At 47.7% G+C, this 15,957-nt stretch overlaps 1 pseudogene; it reads right to left on the bottom strand.

Moving 5' to 3' along the window:
- LOC110318060 overlaps positions 1–15,437 on the bottom strand; it is a 17,983-nt pseudogene extending 2,546 nt beyond the window's left edge.
- Between the last annotated feature and the right edge of the window lie 520 nt (positions 15,438–15,957).

Here is a 15,957-nt window from a genome sequence, read left to right as displayed (position 1 = left end):
GGCTGGCCTCGAACTCAGAAATCCACCTGCCTCTGCCTCCTGAGTGCTGGGATTAAAGGCGTGTGCCACCATGCACAGCTCCGACATTATTTTTTTATGTGGGTATTTTGTGTGTGTGTGTGTGTGTGTGTGTGTGTGTGTGTGTGTGTGTGTGTGTGTTCTCTGTGTGTTTGGAGGTCAGAGGACAACTCTCAGAAATCAGTCCTTCCCTTCTACCATGTGGGTTCCAGGGATCGAACTCAGGTCATCAGACACGGTTAAAAGTCTTCCTCCACACTGAGCCATATCTTTGGTTCCCACAACATTATTCTGATCAAGGAACCCACTTCACAGTCAAAAGTACAGTAGGCACGGCGGAGGCTGTTGTTTGCTAGCTGGCACGCAGGCTTGTACCTGGTTAGTTCTTAGACCACCTAGGGCTACCTACGCAGGGAATGGTGCTTCCCACAGTGGGCTGGGCCCTACTGACTCTATTAACCATCAAGACAATCCCCCGCAGATATATCCCCGGGCAGTTTCTCAACTGAGACTCTATTCTCAGATGACTCTAGGCTGTGTCAAGTGGACAGGTAAAGCTAACCAGGACAGGAGGCAGCGTCATGCTGTGTCTGATGCTGTCTGCAGCATCTTGTCTTCCTAGCAATCATTTGGAAGCCCTTGACTAAGGTTATAAAAGTGGTGAACAATTACCAGGCACAGAACACTCTCCGGTGGAGCTGCCTGTAGGAACTCTGGGGATGCAACGTCCTTGACTTATTGCCCAATCGGAGTAGGTTTCTTGATAATGGAGGGGCTGTTAAATCACATATGGGGTTGCAAGCCAGCCTTCACCTATGCTTTTGTAAGTAAACTAAGCTAGATTTGGCTGGAGTTGTGTCTTTGGTTGGCCATTGGTGCTCTGTCTGGGGCGAATAGACATTTCTCATGTCTCCCCGTGAGAGATCACACAACGGCAGGTGATGAATAGTTCTTGTGAGAGAGATAGGTTAGCAAGGGTGGATATACCACGGAAGATTTTGTCTCTATCTTTGGGTGGGGTGGGGAAGGGAAATGTCGCTTCCTTTTTATTCTCTTCTGGTGACAGCATGGATATAATAGAGAATGTTTACTGAAGGAAGATAGCAATTCGGGACATTGGAAGAGGATCCCTTTGGAGTCCAAATCCACTCCCAGTGTCCTCAATCTGTCCTCTGGGCTTAATAATAAGACTTACCATGTAAGGTGGCGCAGGTATTCAAAGAGACCACAGTTCAAGAACACACACACTGAGAAATACTTTGTGCGGAGAATCGTGAGTCAATCGCTTTCTTCTGTGATTCTTTAACCCAGTGGCCTTTAAACTGTCATTTCTCTGCACAGAAGGCCATTTCTTATCTCTTCCAATCTGCACAGGCAGCTCTCTCTGGCCCCTCTGAGGCTCTGGGAAGAGGTCGGAGAGGGTACCAGGAGAAGAAGTGTATGAAGAGGGGAAGGGGACAGCTATGCTCCCTGCTCTGAATTCAGGGCCAGGCAGACAGTAACTGCAATCAATCGGCCATTGCCCCAAGGGTTTCCGAGTTGGCTGTAAAGAATTAATGGCCAGGAAAGGCGTCTGTCAATTGTTTTTCCACCCAAGGTGCAGAGATTACAGACATTCAGTAGAGCCCATCTCAGATCCAGGCTGGCTCCTGGTCCTGGCTGGCAATCACCCCGAAGACATGTGTCTCTGGAGAGCGCTGGGAGTCAGGGTCTCTCCTGTTAGGGTATGCTCAGAGCCCATGTGTGTGCTGGCCTCCATGGTTTTCAAATAAAGCTGACTGGATTGCTCTTTAGTGGTCCTGGTCTGACTCCTCCAACGGTCCCCTGTCTTCAGTATCATTTGGGGCTAAAGAGCAGATGTAGCAAGAGCATCGGTGATAGCAGTGAAGTTACAGGGGTGACAACAGCCACCCAGGTCACAGGGACAGCAGTCACTGTTCACTGCTTCTTGCTTTGTCTCTAACTTTATCAGCTGTACATCACTCAGCTGTGCCCCTGGAGATGGCAGTGGTGAGGCCTAAAGGCTGGAAGAGGGAGGTCTTCTGGGGCCCCACACAATAGTTCGGGGCTGGCACAATGATTTCACCTGGGGCAATGACATCAGTGTGGATAATGGTTGCCACCTTATTGGCCAGCAGCATGTCCCTGTTTCAGGGAGGTCCTCTGGGGTGGAGAAATGCTCTCCTGCTCCTAGATACAAGGTAACCATTTCTCCAGAGCTGGATTTTTTTTCTCAGATGCCCTATGCTGGCATTGTAAGCTATGACCGAGCTGGCTAATCTCAACTGTAAATTTGACAAGATCAAGATTCACGCATGAGATGAGCCTCTGGTCATACTTCTCATTGGTTATCTAGATTAAGGTTAAGTTCTGAGAACATCTGTAAGGATTAACGTCTGTAAGGATCACATTAATTGATGTGGGAAGGCCAGACCATTGGGGGCAGAACCATTCCCTCTGCTTGGGTTCTGGAAAGCATAAAAAGGAGAAATCTAGCTGAACGTACACTGCCATTCCTCTCTGCTTCCTGACTACAGATGCAGTGTGAGCAGCTCCCTCAAGCTCCTGCTGCCATAATTTCCCCATTGTGGTGGACTGTAAGCTGCAGCTGTGAGGCGAACCCTTCTCCCTTGAGTTGCCTTTGTCGGGGTATTTTGTCACATCAACAAGAATGTAACCAGCACAATGGTATTCTTGCCCCGCAAGCACCAAAGCCTTTCCTGTAGGGACATGCAGATCTGCTGTACCTGTCGGGAGCCCGCACTGTCTGCCCCAACAGTGAAGCATTTTTGGGTAAGCGTCCACAGGTTGGATGGTCTTAAGGAAGTAGTTGTATTTCTAGCTCCCCCCACCCCCGCCTCCCATCATTGTTAAACTCTGCTTGGAAATCGTGACAGTGTTAGTAATCACCAAACAGGGTGATTAAAGTTGATGTCAGGTTAATTAGTGTGGCTGGCAAGAGGCAGAATATTCCATTTTTCCCCTCCACAGAGAGAGAAGGCCAGAGAAGTAAAGGATAGATGAATGTCTTAGTTTGGATTGTTCTGGAAGCAGATCCTGAGAGTAGGGATTCCAGCACATTCGGAGATCTGGGAGGTGTCCCAAGAAACCTGTAGGTTATGGCAGTAAGATGGAGAAAGGACCCAGCATGTGGGTGTGTTATCAAAGCCACTTACACTGTGGATAACTGAAATCTCACCTGGGAACTCTGGGAAATGAATCGTGGAATTATATCTAGAAATCCTCCCATGTGAGGGACAAGGAGGATGAGACGTTTATAGACTATGTCTCCAGCGTCACTGGCAGAAGACGGTTTCAGGGACGTTCATCACCCTCTCCTTCTGATCGATTTCACTTGGTGGTCATGAGAGTCCTCACACAGGGAATGCGTTGCTGGCAGCTGGTGTGCCCTTACTTGGCTTGAAGGTCAACTCTTGTTCAGGCACAGAGCACCCGTGATCTCACTTTAGCTGCCTGGGTATCCACGACTGAGTCATGGTTGATCTCTCTCCCAAGACCTATCCTTCGGCACTGAGACTGAAGAGGTTAACTCAATAGCTTACCTCAGGGCAGAATTTAAGAAGGCATCGAAACAAATACACAAACCCCACCAACAACCTAGCAATCAAATAGATTTTTAATGCAGTATGAAAAAAGAAAAGAAACTATACAAAAAAAAATCCCTCACGATGAACAAACTATTAAAAGTTTTAATCAACAGATCAGTGACCTTGCTGAGCTGAACCTTATTGGAGTCTGAGGCAAAAGGAAAAATCACTTCTACTGATTGTGTGCCTGATGGATTGTTATGTACAGTCTAACTTTTACAACGTTATTGCATCGAAGCGTCTTGATTACTAACTTCTCCTCGCCATCCTCATGTCTTAGTCTGATTTCTTTTCTTATAACGGAATTTACCCACAGACTGGGTAATCTGCAAAGAATAGAGGTCTATTTAGTTGATCGTTCTGGAGATTGACTTCAAGAGCACAGCACCCCCATCTGGCAGGGGACTCGGTGCTGTTAGTGACCATCTGCAGAGGTGGGACAGGGCGTCTTAAAGTGAAGGAGCTCAGGAGAGACCGCTAAATTGGATACATTCTTGTAGTGACCAGCCCACTTGTCTGACGAGCTACAGACTGCCTCGCCTTGGCAGTCAGAAGTGGCTTCTTGCCCTTTCTTATAAGCTCAGACGCATCCACTTCCACCAGGGCTCCCAGCAGACACCAGTAGCTACTTCTGTGACCCTCTTTCCTTCATGTCTCAGAGTCCTCCCACATCTGTGTACATTCTTGTCCCAACACAGATCACAGACCTCTTTCATTGGGCTTGTAGAATTGATTTTTTTTTTTTTTTTAATTAAACGCTGTGGTGCAGCCGTTTCTCTGCGCTGTGGCTTGGGAAACCCCGTGGCATAGCATTAGCACTTCAGCTGTGTGGAACGCCCCCTGGTCCTTCTTTATCCCTTCCCTGGTGGTTTTCTAGCTCCCCACCTTCCCACGGCACCAGGCATAAGGGAGGTGTCCCCAAGGGATTCAGGCAAATGCCTTTCTCTTGGCCACGCGCTCTCCCTGTCTCTTTCTGTTGTTTCACCTTCTTGTGGGTGCGATCCATTCCTGATCTTACTAAATCTCACCTCACGGCTGCTTATTAGAAACTCTAGGCTCATACCTCCAAGATCTGCCCTTAATATGGAAAGGGAAAGTTTTGGAATTAAGCTAGGCCGGTATGTTTTGTTTTGTTTTGTTTTTGAGACAGGATTTCTCATGTGGCCCTGGTTGTCTGGAGCTCATTCTGTAGACCAGGCTGCCTCCCGAGTGCTGGGATTGAAGGCGTGCCTCAGGTCAGCTTCTAAAGCTACGCTCTCTAGATAGACTCCAAGCTGATATATGGCCTCTTGATGTTGCGGGGTGTGTGTGTGTGTGTATTTCTCTTAAACATGGATGAGGGCAGGGGGAGATAAAGCTCTTGCTGAATGTGCTTGAGGGCCTGAGCGCAGTTCCCAGCAGCCACAGTAAGAATTCCTCAAGGTGACATGTGTCTGCAATCCCAGTTCTGGGGGTCGCTGGAGAGTCAGTCTAGCTGAATCAGTGAACTCTGGGTTCAACGAGAGACCATGTCTCAAAAAATAAGGTGGAGAGGGATTGCAGAATACAGGTGACATTGACTCATTGACTTCTGGCCTCTGCACATCCCCACCCCCCCATACACGGTCGCAGACATTCATGCATACAATAGAGCAACGGCTGGTGAGGAGAAGAGACACAGACCATGATAAGTCATAGGGATGGAAAATGAGGGAACCTGCTTGACAGTTTCAGAAACATATCTGGGGGATGGAGTGATGGCTGAGCAGTTATGTGTGTGCCTGCTTTGTTTGTTTGTTTGTTTTGTTTTTTGTTTTTTTGTTTTGTTTTGTTTTGTTTTTTTTTTTTTCGAGACAGGGTTTCTCTGTGTAGCCCTGGCTGTTCTGGAACTCACTCTGTAGACCAGGCTGGCCTCGAACTCAGAAATCCGCCTGCCTCTGCCTCCTGAGTGTGCCCTGCTTTTGCAGAGGACTCAGGTGCAGTGTACCATGCTAGGCTTACAACCTCCAATAACTCCAACTCCAGGGGATTCTGTCACCTCTGGCCTCCTTGGGCATATTTACATATCACCACACCACAAATACATAATATAAAAAACAAACAAACAAACAAACAAACAAACCAAAACACCATTTCCTTAGACAGTCAAAGGGACCCCCAATTTCCTAATATGTTTACTCACTTCTAGAGTATTTGTTATTTCTGGAGAGTTCTGGTAAATTTTGTGTAGCATTCCCTCCCAGTATCAAACAGAGAGCCCTGTGCTCTCTCCTTCGAGAGGCCACACTTGTCTTGGGCAATTCTGGTTTTCCCTGTGTGATGGCTCTTCTTGGTTGTCAACTTGACTACATCTGGAATTAACTGAAACCCAAGTTGCTTGGGTACTGGATATTTTTTTTCTTGCTTGAATCACTTGTGGTGGGAAGACCCACTTTAAATCTGGGCCTCTGCCTCTGTGACGCGTCTTGTGGCAAAGGACATGAAGAAGGAAGAGTTTGCTCTCTGGTTGCCTGCCCTTGCTCTCATTGGCAAGTTCATTCCTTCATCAGTGTTAGAGCCTACTTCCTCAGGATTCTGGTATATACCAGACCAGCTGAGACATCTAGCTTTGTGGACTGAACAACTACTGGATTCTTAGACTTTCCTTCAGAGACAGCCATGGTCAGACTAGCCAGACTGTAACCCATAAGCCTCCAATACACCCCATAACCCTGACGAATATACCTGATGTGGTGGTTTGAATACACTTGGCCCAATAGGGAGTGGCACTGTTAGGAGGTGTGACCTTGTTGGAGGAAGTGTATTACCGTAGGGGTGGCCTTTGAAGCTCTGCCCAGGGTGGAAGAATTAGTCTTCTCCTGGCTGCCTTCCAATCAAGATGCCAGAACTCTCAGCTCCTTCTCCAGCACCATGTCTGCCTGGATGCTGTCATGAAGATAATGGACTGAACTCTGAACTTGTAAGCCAGCCTCAATTAATGTTGTCCCTTATGAGAGTTGCCTTGGTCATGGTGTCTCTTTACAGCAATGAAACCCTAGCTAAGACACTGGAGTAGAGCTGTTTTTCAATCCATGCAGCAAAGTTCATCTGGATTCCTGGTATCTTGGAATCTTGGCTCAGTACAGGGTTTAGAGAGCTGTGTGTGTGTGGGGGGGAGAAGGGCGGAGTCTAGCTGTCTATCTAGATACCTGCAGCCACTCTTCTTCCCTCCGTTCACTCATGTGTCCATTGTGTGTGCATGAACATGTGTAGTATGTATGTCCACTTGTGTGTGAGAACATGCATTCTTGTGTGTGCTTGTAGTGCAACCAATTGAAGCGTATCCTCAACTAGCTTACAAATAAATGAGACTCGGACTATGGTTATTTTATTTGGCCTTGACAATTATTGGGGAGTAACCTCTAATTTACTTTTTCTAACTGCGACCTCGCTACCTCCCCAGCAGTGTACCCCACATACCTGTTATTTCCTCTGGCCATGTGCTCATGGTCCATCTCCCTTCATGGAGGCTTCCTCCTCTCCTCTCCCTCTTCCTCCTCCACCTTCTGGTCTTTCTTCTCTCCTCTCTCTTCTCCACCCCCAACCAGGGAACTCAAAACCCACCCACCTCTAATCCCTCCAGTAATTGGCTGTAGCCAATTTTATTTAACCAATAGTTGTAAATCAAGGAACAAGATTTGCATAACAAAAGCTTGTAAATGGGGAGAAGTCACTCATAGGCCTAGACCTCTAGGCACAGAGTTTAGCATTGTAATACACAGCAACAGACAAAACCTCAACAGTGCTTGTGTGTGTATTCTAGTGCGTGTGCACGTGCATGGTGGTCAGAGGTTGATGCTAGACATCTTCTTCAATCACTCTCCACCTTATTCTTTTGAGGCAGGTCTCTCTCTGAACCCAGAGTTCACTGATTGGTAGACTGGCTGACCAAGACACTTGGATGTTTGGGGCTGGATAATTCTGGCTTGGGTAGTGCGAATGTCCTGTGTGTTCTAGGGTGCTTGGCTACATCTACCCACTAGATGCCAGTAGCAAACCCAGTTATGAAAACCAAAAGGTCTTTAGACTTCACCAAATTTTTCCAGGTGGCAAAGTGACATCTTTCCTCACCTTTCCCTGGAAACAGCTCCAGGAGTGTCTGCCTTATGTCATGGCTGGTGGCGTGAGTGAGACAGGTCCTGTGAGGTGCTTATGGTTGCTGCTGGAATAGATTAAGGACTTGAGATGCATGCATAAAATTTATTCATTTTATCACACTGAGCACCACAGGGATTTGCTCTGTGTGTGTGTGTGTGTGTGTGTGTGTGTGTTTCAGGGTACAGGCAAGAGTCCAGTAGAAGCCACTCTGGTACCATTGGTGTGCAGCAGTTACCTTGTCCACACTCCTAGATGATTCTGATGGTTCCATTTTCAGGAAATATGCAAACAAGTTGTTAAACATAGCTGTCCTTGAACTTGGCAGTAGCGATGTAGAAGTATTCACAGTCAGAGAATTGGCAAAGGCAGTGAGCAGAGCTGTAGTTTTAGAAGCTGCCTGGCTAGTGCTTGCACTCTCTTCTTCCCCCTCCCCTTCACCACCATCCTCTCCCTTCCCCTTCCCCTTCCCCTTCCTCTTCCCTCCCCTCCACTCTCCTTTTCTCTCTTCTCCTCTTTGAGACAAGAGTCTCATATAGCTTGAGCTGGCCATGAATTCCTGATCCTCCTGCCTCAGCCTCCTGAGTACTGGGACCACAGGTGTGCACCGCCCTACCCGGCTGATGTTCTAATTAATTCAGGAGTAGGTCTATTGACCACTGGCATATTTTGAAATAGTGATAAACATGATAATAGGTGCGACATCAGCATGTAATAGCAATTGTAAATTGTCATATGCTGTTTGTTGAAAGCTGACTCTGGGGACAAGATGGGTCCCTTTGTCTCAGACTCAGGCACATTTACCTTAAGTGTCCTCAGAGACTCCTTTTCCTGGAGCAGGCTGGCCCTCTGACCTTGTCACAGGGAGGAAGGAAGGCAACAGACAGCTATGGGTATTAAAAACACTGCACCCTTGAGAATGGCTAGAAGACAGACCATTTACCACAGAGGTTACTATTGTTTATCCCATGATATAAAAGCATCTACAGTGGGGGAAGAGAAGCTGGAAGCTCATATGTGGAGAGAACACACTGCCTGGAAATCTCCCCACTGGGAACTCAGGCGTGACGATCTCTGCTGGGCTCCCTAGCCGTTCATCTGCTGGACGCTCCATGTTTCTGATGGTTTGTTCTCTCTCTCTAATGCTTGCTATCTGTTCTTCTGCTTTTGCTTGATGCATGATTAATGAACTCGCTCATTCAAATCCCATAGCATGGCTATTATAGATCATTTCCAGACAGAACAAACTGGGATATGGTATCAGGATCTGTGATTTCTGCTGGTAGACACGTCACGCCACGTCGCGTCACGGTACAGGCTCTAGTTTGTTGCCCACATTTAGCTTGGATGGAAATGGTACGTTTCATTTCGAAGTGTGAGAAAACATTTTAAAAACCTTATGATCCACCCTCCCCAAAATTTTATGAATGGACCTCAGGTAAGATTTTTTGTTGTTGTTGTTCTGAGGGCCAGCAAGATGGCTCATTTGTTAAAGGTTCTAGCCTTGCGATTTACATGGTGGAAGGAAGAAGAAAGTTACAAAGGCATCCCTCTGATGTCCACACATACCTCATGGCACATGTACAAACGCATGCCCCCCCCTCTCCAATAAATAAATGAAAAAAAAAAGTGTTAGCTTAAGGAAAAAAAGAATTTCTGCTCTGCTCTGGTCCTGGTGATGCAGGTCTGTAATTCCAAGAACTTGGCAGGCTTTGAGGCAGGAGGATGGCAAGTTTAAAGCCTGTCTGGACTTTCAAGGCCAGCCAAGGGTATAGAACAATATCTGGTCTCAAAAACAAACAAACAAACAAACAAACAAACAAACAAAACAAAAGACAAAAGAAAAAGAAAGAAAAGTAAGAAGAGGCCTGGGTGACCCAGTTCATGGCACAGTGCTTGCTTAGCTTGCTCGAGGGCTGCTGGACACGTTGGACGTGGAAATCAGACGGTCACTGCTTGGATGACAAGTCATAAGTGAGCTACGGGCATGAGAGTTTTCTCAACTCTTAAACTTCTCACATATTATGGTGGGAAGAAAATAAACGGATATATTGATTTATTGAGGTGTTGGGGATTGTACCCAGGGCCTTGCGCATTCAGCTCTGCCATTGGGCCACAACTCCAAAGATGTGTTTAAAGTCGGGGAGACCAGCTTGACACCTTGCTGCTGGGCAGACATCAGGAAGAAGGTCCCTTCCAGCATCGCTGAGTGTCTGCAGAGCTCTCTCTGCCTTTGAACAGCTAAGGTTGGTGACAGATCACCTCCCAGATGGTGTTCCTGCCTCATCTTCACTTTCACTCTGTCTGGATGAAGTATTTGCAGTGTGTACGCTGGGCAGAACGAACAGAATTATGATTCCCTTTCCACAAATTGTGTCAAGCATTCCATACTTGCATGCCCAATTTTCCACCCTGTCTTCAACTGTGACAAAATGTTTTCTTTCTCTTCCTTTGAGACAGTAGGCCATGGATCCCAGTGGGGATGGGGCATTGTGTTCTCCTCCCCCTACCTTCCCCAGGGCACAGCAAGCGAGGAACCGCATTCTCTCTCTCCCTTTGCCTGGAAGTATCATTATTCCCTGGCACAGGACATTTTTCCAGCTCATTAGAATCTGGAGCTAAGATAAAGGAGGGCAGAGCCATTAGGTAGCAATTTATATGTAAATGTGTAAGTCACCAAAGAAGGAGATTTGGTTCTTGTTCTTTAGCAAACAGTCAAGTTGGGACCTTCTGGAAAGCTCGAATCAGCGTCTTCAGTCCACACAGGGGCTCTGGAAATCCCGAGACCCCTCTGCCAAGTCTAAGGTGTATCTCCTTGACTCCACCCGAAAGGAGACTGCACTAGCTTGTCTAGTTTTGACAGCAAAAATATCCTGTGAGAAGTAGCTTAAGGGAGGAAGGATTTGCTTGGGCTCATAGTTCTAGCGTGCCATCGATCATAGTCGGTTGGGAGTGGGAGGTAGGTGTGGGATGGGTGGGAGTTGGAGGTAGGGGTTGGGAGCATGTTGGCTTGAGTCGCTTGAGGCGACTGGTCTCTTTGTATCCTCAGGAGACAGACAGGTGAATGAAGGCTGCTTGGTCGCCCCACTTTCCTTTAGTTCAGCCCAGGACCCCAGCCCTAGAATGTTTTGTCCGTGGTTAAGATTAGTCTTCTTACCTTAATTAAACCCAATCTCGACGATCCTTCATATGCATCCGCTGGGTCAGGCTCATCTAGACAGTTCCTCATAGTTGTGTGAGTCTAGTCAAGTTGGTAATATTGAGCACCACTGTGTCTGATGCCCAAGGTAGCCAATGAATAATGTGCAGGGCCAGGAATTGAAGGCCCATAGGTGACCCCATTCCAGCCCTTGGACTCTTTCTGGGACTTGGCCCTCAAAAGGAGGGGACCCTCAGGCCAAGCTACAACCTCACTTTCCTTTCTTCTTCCTTGAGAAAGTTTCTAGCCAGTTCAGGCTGGTGAAAGGCAGTTTCCTTTGTCTTAATCTGCAGACAGCCTTCTCCTGGACCAGGCGGATTGTGCTCTTTACTTTTCTGTGGCTTTGATAAAATACCATGACTTAGGGCAACCCAAGGAGGAGTTCGTTTTGGCTATGGGTCCAGAGGGATGGCGGTAGAAGCAGGAAGCTCAGAGACCTCCCTCCCTTCCCCACCTCATATGTGTGTGTGTGTGTGTGTGTGTGTATGCATCTACGTGTAGATGTGGATGTACATTTATGCATCTGTGTATGTGTGTGTGCATCTGTGTGTGTATGCATCTGTGTGTGTGTATGTGTGTGTGTATCCATGTGTGTGTCAAAGGTCAGTGCACGTGCTATGGCATGTGTTGCATTTTTCTGGAGTCGGTGCTCTCTTTCACCTTTATGTGGATTCTGGACTTTGAACTTGTATTGTTAAGCTAGAGTTGCAAAGTGTCTTTACCTGTTGAGCTGTCTTGCCAGCCCATCACTTTAACTTTTGAGTGTGGTGAAGAGCAGGGAAGGGAAGAGGCAGGAAGTGAGGGTCAATACCTCCCCACCCCCACCCCATATCAGACCTCTAATTGTTTCAGAACAGCTCCTTCCTTATTGTTTTTGTCAAAAATCCAGTCTCCCTTTGTGTCTGCTCCCGGGCCCTGTGCTGTTCTTTCTGTCCCGTGCATTTCCCAGCCTTCCTCACTGGGGCAATGCTGTAGTCACTGCAGCATCACAGAGACCGTGTCAGATGAAGTGGCCCACACGTGTCCTTTCCACAGGATCATTTCGCAGATCTGCATTTCTTTATACGTTTTAGAACCAATTTGAAAAATCCTACAAAACGGTTGGAAGGCTTTAAACCCTGCAGGTGACATAAAAACCCCTGACTATTCCAGACGAGCTGGCTATGTCTCTCCATTTGTTTGGCGAGTCTTTAATTCTCTGTAATATCTCGTGGGTTTTAGTGTAGTTTTTATTTTCAATAGAGGAGATGTCATTTGTTATATTTACTTCTAAGTATGGCATGGTTTCTGACAATACAATAAGTGAAATTGTTTTTCTTATTTCACGTTCCATTTTTTTCACCATTAGAATGTAAAATGTGATTGATTTTGGTATATTGTTATTGTAGTTACAAGTCTCTCTCTCTCTCTCTCTCTCTCTCTCTCTCTCTCTCTCTGCTTATGAGTTTTCAAAGCTGGTTTTAGAGCCGCCTTAAGATTTTTCTATATAAACGATCGTTTCATCTCTGTAGAAGATCATTTCACTCCTAATTCGTCTGCCGTTTATTTCTCTCTTTTCTTGCATCACTGGCTGAGATCTCAATGAAATGTTAAACAGAACGGGGGAAAATAATAATAGCCTTGCCTTATTTCAAATTTTAGCAAGAAGTTATTTTATTTTTTAATTATATTCTTTTTGTTTTTTTTTTTTTATAACTTAAAACAAAACAAAACCCAGCAGTCACTTTTTTATTTTTTATTTTTTATTTTTTATTTTTTTTGGTTTTTCAAGACAGGGTTTCTCTGTACAGCTCTGGCTGTCCTGGAAATCACTTTGTAGACCAGGCTGGCCTCGAACTCAGAAATCCGCCTGCCTCTGCCTCCCAAGTGCTGGGATTAAAGGCGTGGCACACCACCGCCCGGCTCACTTTATTCTTAAGTTTGTACTTTACAGAATCTCAAGGAAGAAGTTCCTGAGGTAGAGGTGTGGAGACAGTAAGAGGGGAAGGGAATGAGGAACAAGCTGGAGACAGTAAGAGGGGAAGGGAATGAGGAACAAGCCCGCTCATCTGGGCCATCAGGCAGACGCTAGGTCCAGGCAAGCGCAGTAGGGCCTTGCACACTGGCTGCACAAAGCTTAGCTGGGTGGCCTGAGAGTGTTTCAGCCCCGAGACTGTTGTCATTTGATAGTGAGCTTCTGGCCAAGGCTTCAAAGGATGTGGACTTCTGCCAGGCCAGGGGGGGATGGCCAGCAGCAGGTAAGACTACCCGCCTAGGAGTTTCAGGATGCTTTCCCGCTCCTTCAGGGTCATCCAGGTCTGGTCTTATCCCTTGTTTGCGGTGTGTGTGTGTGTGTGTGTGTGTGTGTGTGTGTGTGTGTGTGTGTGCTTTTTCTGCCGGGCAGACAGGATCTTTCTGAAGGCATCCGTGACCTCATTGTCTACCATGCGGACCCGCTCCGCTGCCTTAGCTCCTGCCGGTTCACTGCCTCCTTTGCCAACCTCAGCAGGTCGTGCTTCTTGGGGCGGTTGTGTGCACCGAGTGCCTTCAGCTCAGCCTGCTGTTTGCGCAGCTCAGCAAGGACCTCATCCTTTGAGTCCTCCGCAGGCCGGTCCTCGGACTCCAGGAGGCCCTGGGCAATCAGCTCCTCCTTGATGCTGCTCTCCAGGGACTTGGTATGTGGTACACTGAAAGGCTTGTTCTGATTACAGGGGGAGGTACTTGCTCCATCTGCCCCTGATTCTTTTCCCAGACATGTCAGGAATAGGAGAGTCTTCCATAGAGGAAATATTTTCCTCCACTAGGGCCTGCAGCAGGCACTGTGTCAGGACACCAAAGGGACACCTGTCTTCTGGCTGTTCATGCTGGGCCTCAGACTTCTTCAGCAGGGCATCCACATCTTTTGTGTCCAGTTCTGCCAGTGATCCTATGAGGCCTTTTTTCTTGTCAGCCACAGTTGCTGCCCGAGCCCGGTCCTGCTCCTCTAGCAGATCGTCCTGGGCCTAGAGCTGGGAGTAGTGTTTCCCTAGTAGGGGAATCTTGCAATGTTCATCTTCATCTTTTGGGGGCTTTAGGAGTTCTTCTAGTGTTCGTACCTCCTCACAGGTGATGTCAGCACAATAGGGCTCCACAGAGACCTAAAACCCATTGGGAGCATCATTCTTGGGGATCCAAGGCACGTCGATTGGGTCATCAGTAAATTCATATTCCTGGATCTTGGGTTGAGCGTTTTTTTGGATTTGGGTCGTCCTGGGCCAGGGCCTGGCCCACGTCCTGTCTTCCCTTCCAGTTTCTGCTTCTTGGGCTTCCCATGTTTGGGGGGAGCACCGAGCTCGTGGTCTCGACCTAGCTTCAGGAATCGTCGGTCCCCTTTCTTATCCTGCCAGTCAGTAAGATCTGGGTTTCAGCTTCCGGTACACGCAGTTGCCTGCTTGCAGAGGGCAACAGGGTCTCAAGCTCCAGCTGCAGGGTATCCAGCTCCTCAATACCAATGCCATCGTCCTTGGAGCGGGCCAGCACTGTCCTGTAGCGGGGACAGACCTTCAGGTGGTCCATAGACTTAAAGTCATGTAACTTTAGTGGGTACTCCTTCAGCTCGCCTATGGTCCAGGAGGGGGGATCCTCCCTGGAACGTTCTAAGGATTAAGAGGTGATGCCTGGCACAGAAGTGGGCAAGTTTTTAATTTAATTTTTAATTTTTTTTACAAACTTTTAATTGACTTTTTTGTGACCCCCCAGTCCCGTTTATCTCCCCGTGCCTTCATATCTGCCCTGCCAACCTCCCCTATAAAACAGAATAACACACAAACAAAACCGAAACAAAATAAACAAAACGAAGCGTAGAAAACAGCTCATCGTGGAAGCTGTAGCGTGTCACAGTGTGTCCTACAGAATGTCCCTCTGTCCACACATCTTCACTTACAGATGTTCATTGCACTGAGTCATTGGTCTGGTTTGAGATCTCTGGCTTCTTTAACACCATCAGTATTGGCTCCTCACCGGGCCTCCTCTTGGTTATCCTGTTGTTTCTGAACTCTACTGTGCTGCCCAGTCTCCCAGGACCCACTTTCCCATAGAGATCCTGCAGCTTTGGGTCAGCAGGACTGGCCCTTTTGCATACTCCAACAGTTCACAGATAATGTAGATTTTTGGGGTGAGTCAACTCAAAGCCCTGGATCTGGGCCTGGGTGGTAGCTGAGTTGGTCAGCCCAACCTCTCTCCCTTATTCACACTACCAGGATGAGCTCTCCAGTCTTGCCCCAGCTAGACCATGCAATGAATGCCACTCTTGGCAAGAGGCAGGTCAGCTCTCTTGCTCTCATGTCCTTGGGCCTGGCTTACCCATTCCCACAACTCCAGAGCCAACTCCACTGTGATGCCCAGTCTCCCTAGATCCACTCTCCCAAGTGCCGCAGCCAGCGAGGAGCTGGGCCAGCTTTCCTGCTCTCACTCCCCTTGGGGCTGGCCTTCACCATCAGGACCAGCTCTGCTCTGTTGCCATGGTGAGGTTTAGGGTCCATTCTCCTGAATGCTACCAGTGAGGGGCAGTGAGAGGCAGGGCTAGCTCTTCTGTCTTGAGGCCAGCTCTCCCAACTACTGCAGGTATTCGGTGGTGATGGGTGATGGGGGGTGGGGGAGGGCAGAGCATCACTCCCTCTCCCGCTCCACCACATGCCAGATGAGTGACGGACTCACTCAGCCCCTGTCACAAGGGCCAGCTCTACTGTGCTGCTCAGGCAAAGCAGGACCTGCTCTCCTGGGTGCTGTTGCTGGTGAGGGGAGGGAATAGATTAACTGCTCTCATGACCCTGAGGCCAGGTCTCTGGATTGCCTCAGGGGGTGAGGGGTGAGAGGGCAGAGCAGGACAACTTTTAATATTTAACTTCTAAGTATAATGTTAACTGCTGCCTTTTGATGATGTCGGTAGCCTGATTAAGAACGTTCCCTTTTAATTTAGACTTGGTGGAAGTTTCTTTGTTTTCTTGTTTGTTTGTTCGTTTGTTTCTTCTTCTTCTTCTTCTTCTTCTTCTTCTTCTTCTT

Source organism: Mus pahari, chromosome 3, assembly GCF_900095145.1.
Source record: "Mus pahari chromosome 3, PAHARI_EIJ_v1.1, whole genome shotgun sequence".
Taxonomy (NCBI): domain Eukaryota; kingdom Metazoa; phylum Chordata; class Mammalia; order Rodentia; family Muridae; genus Mus; species Mus pahari.
The sequence above is the reverse complement of the archived record's forward strand: the minus strand, read 5'-3'. Positions and strand labels throughout refer to the sequence as shown.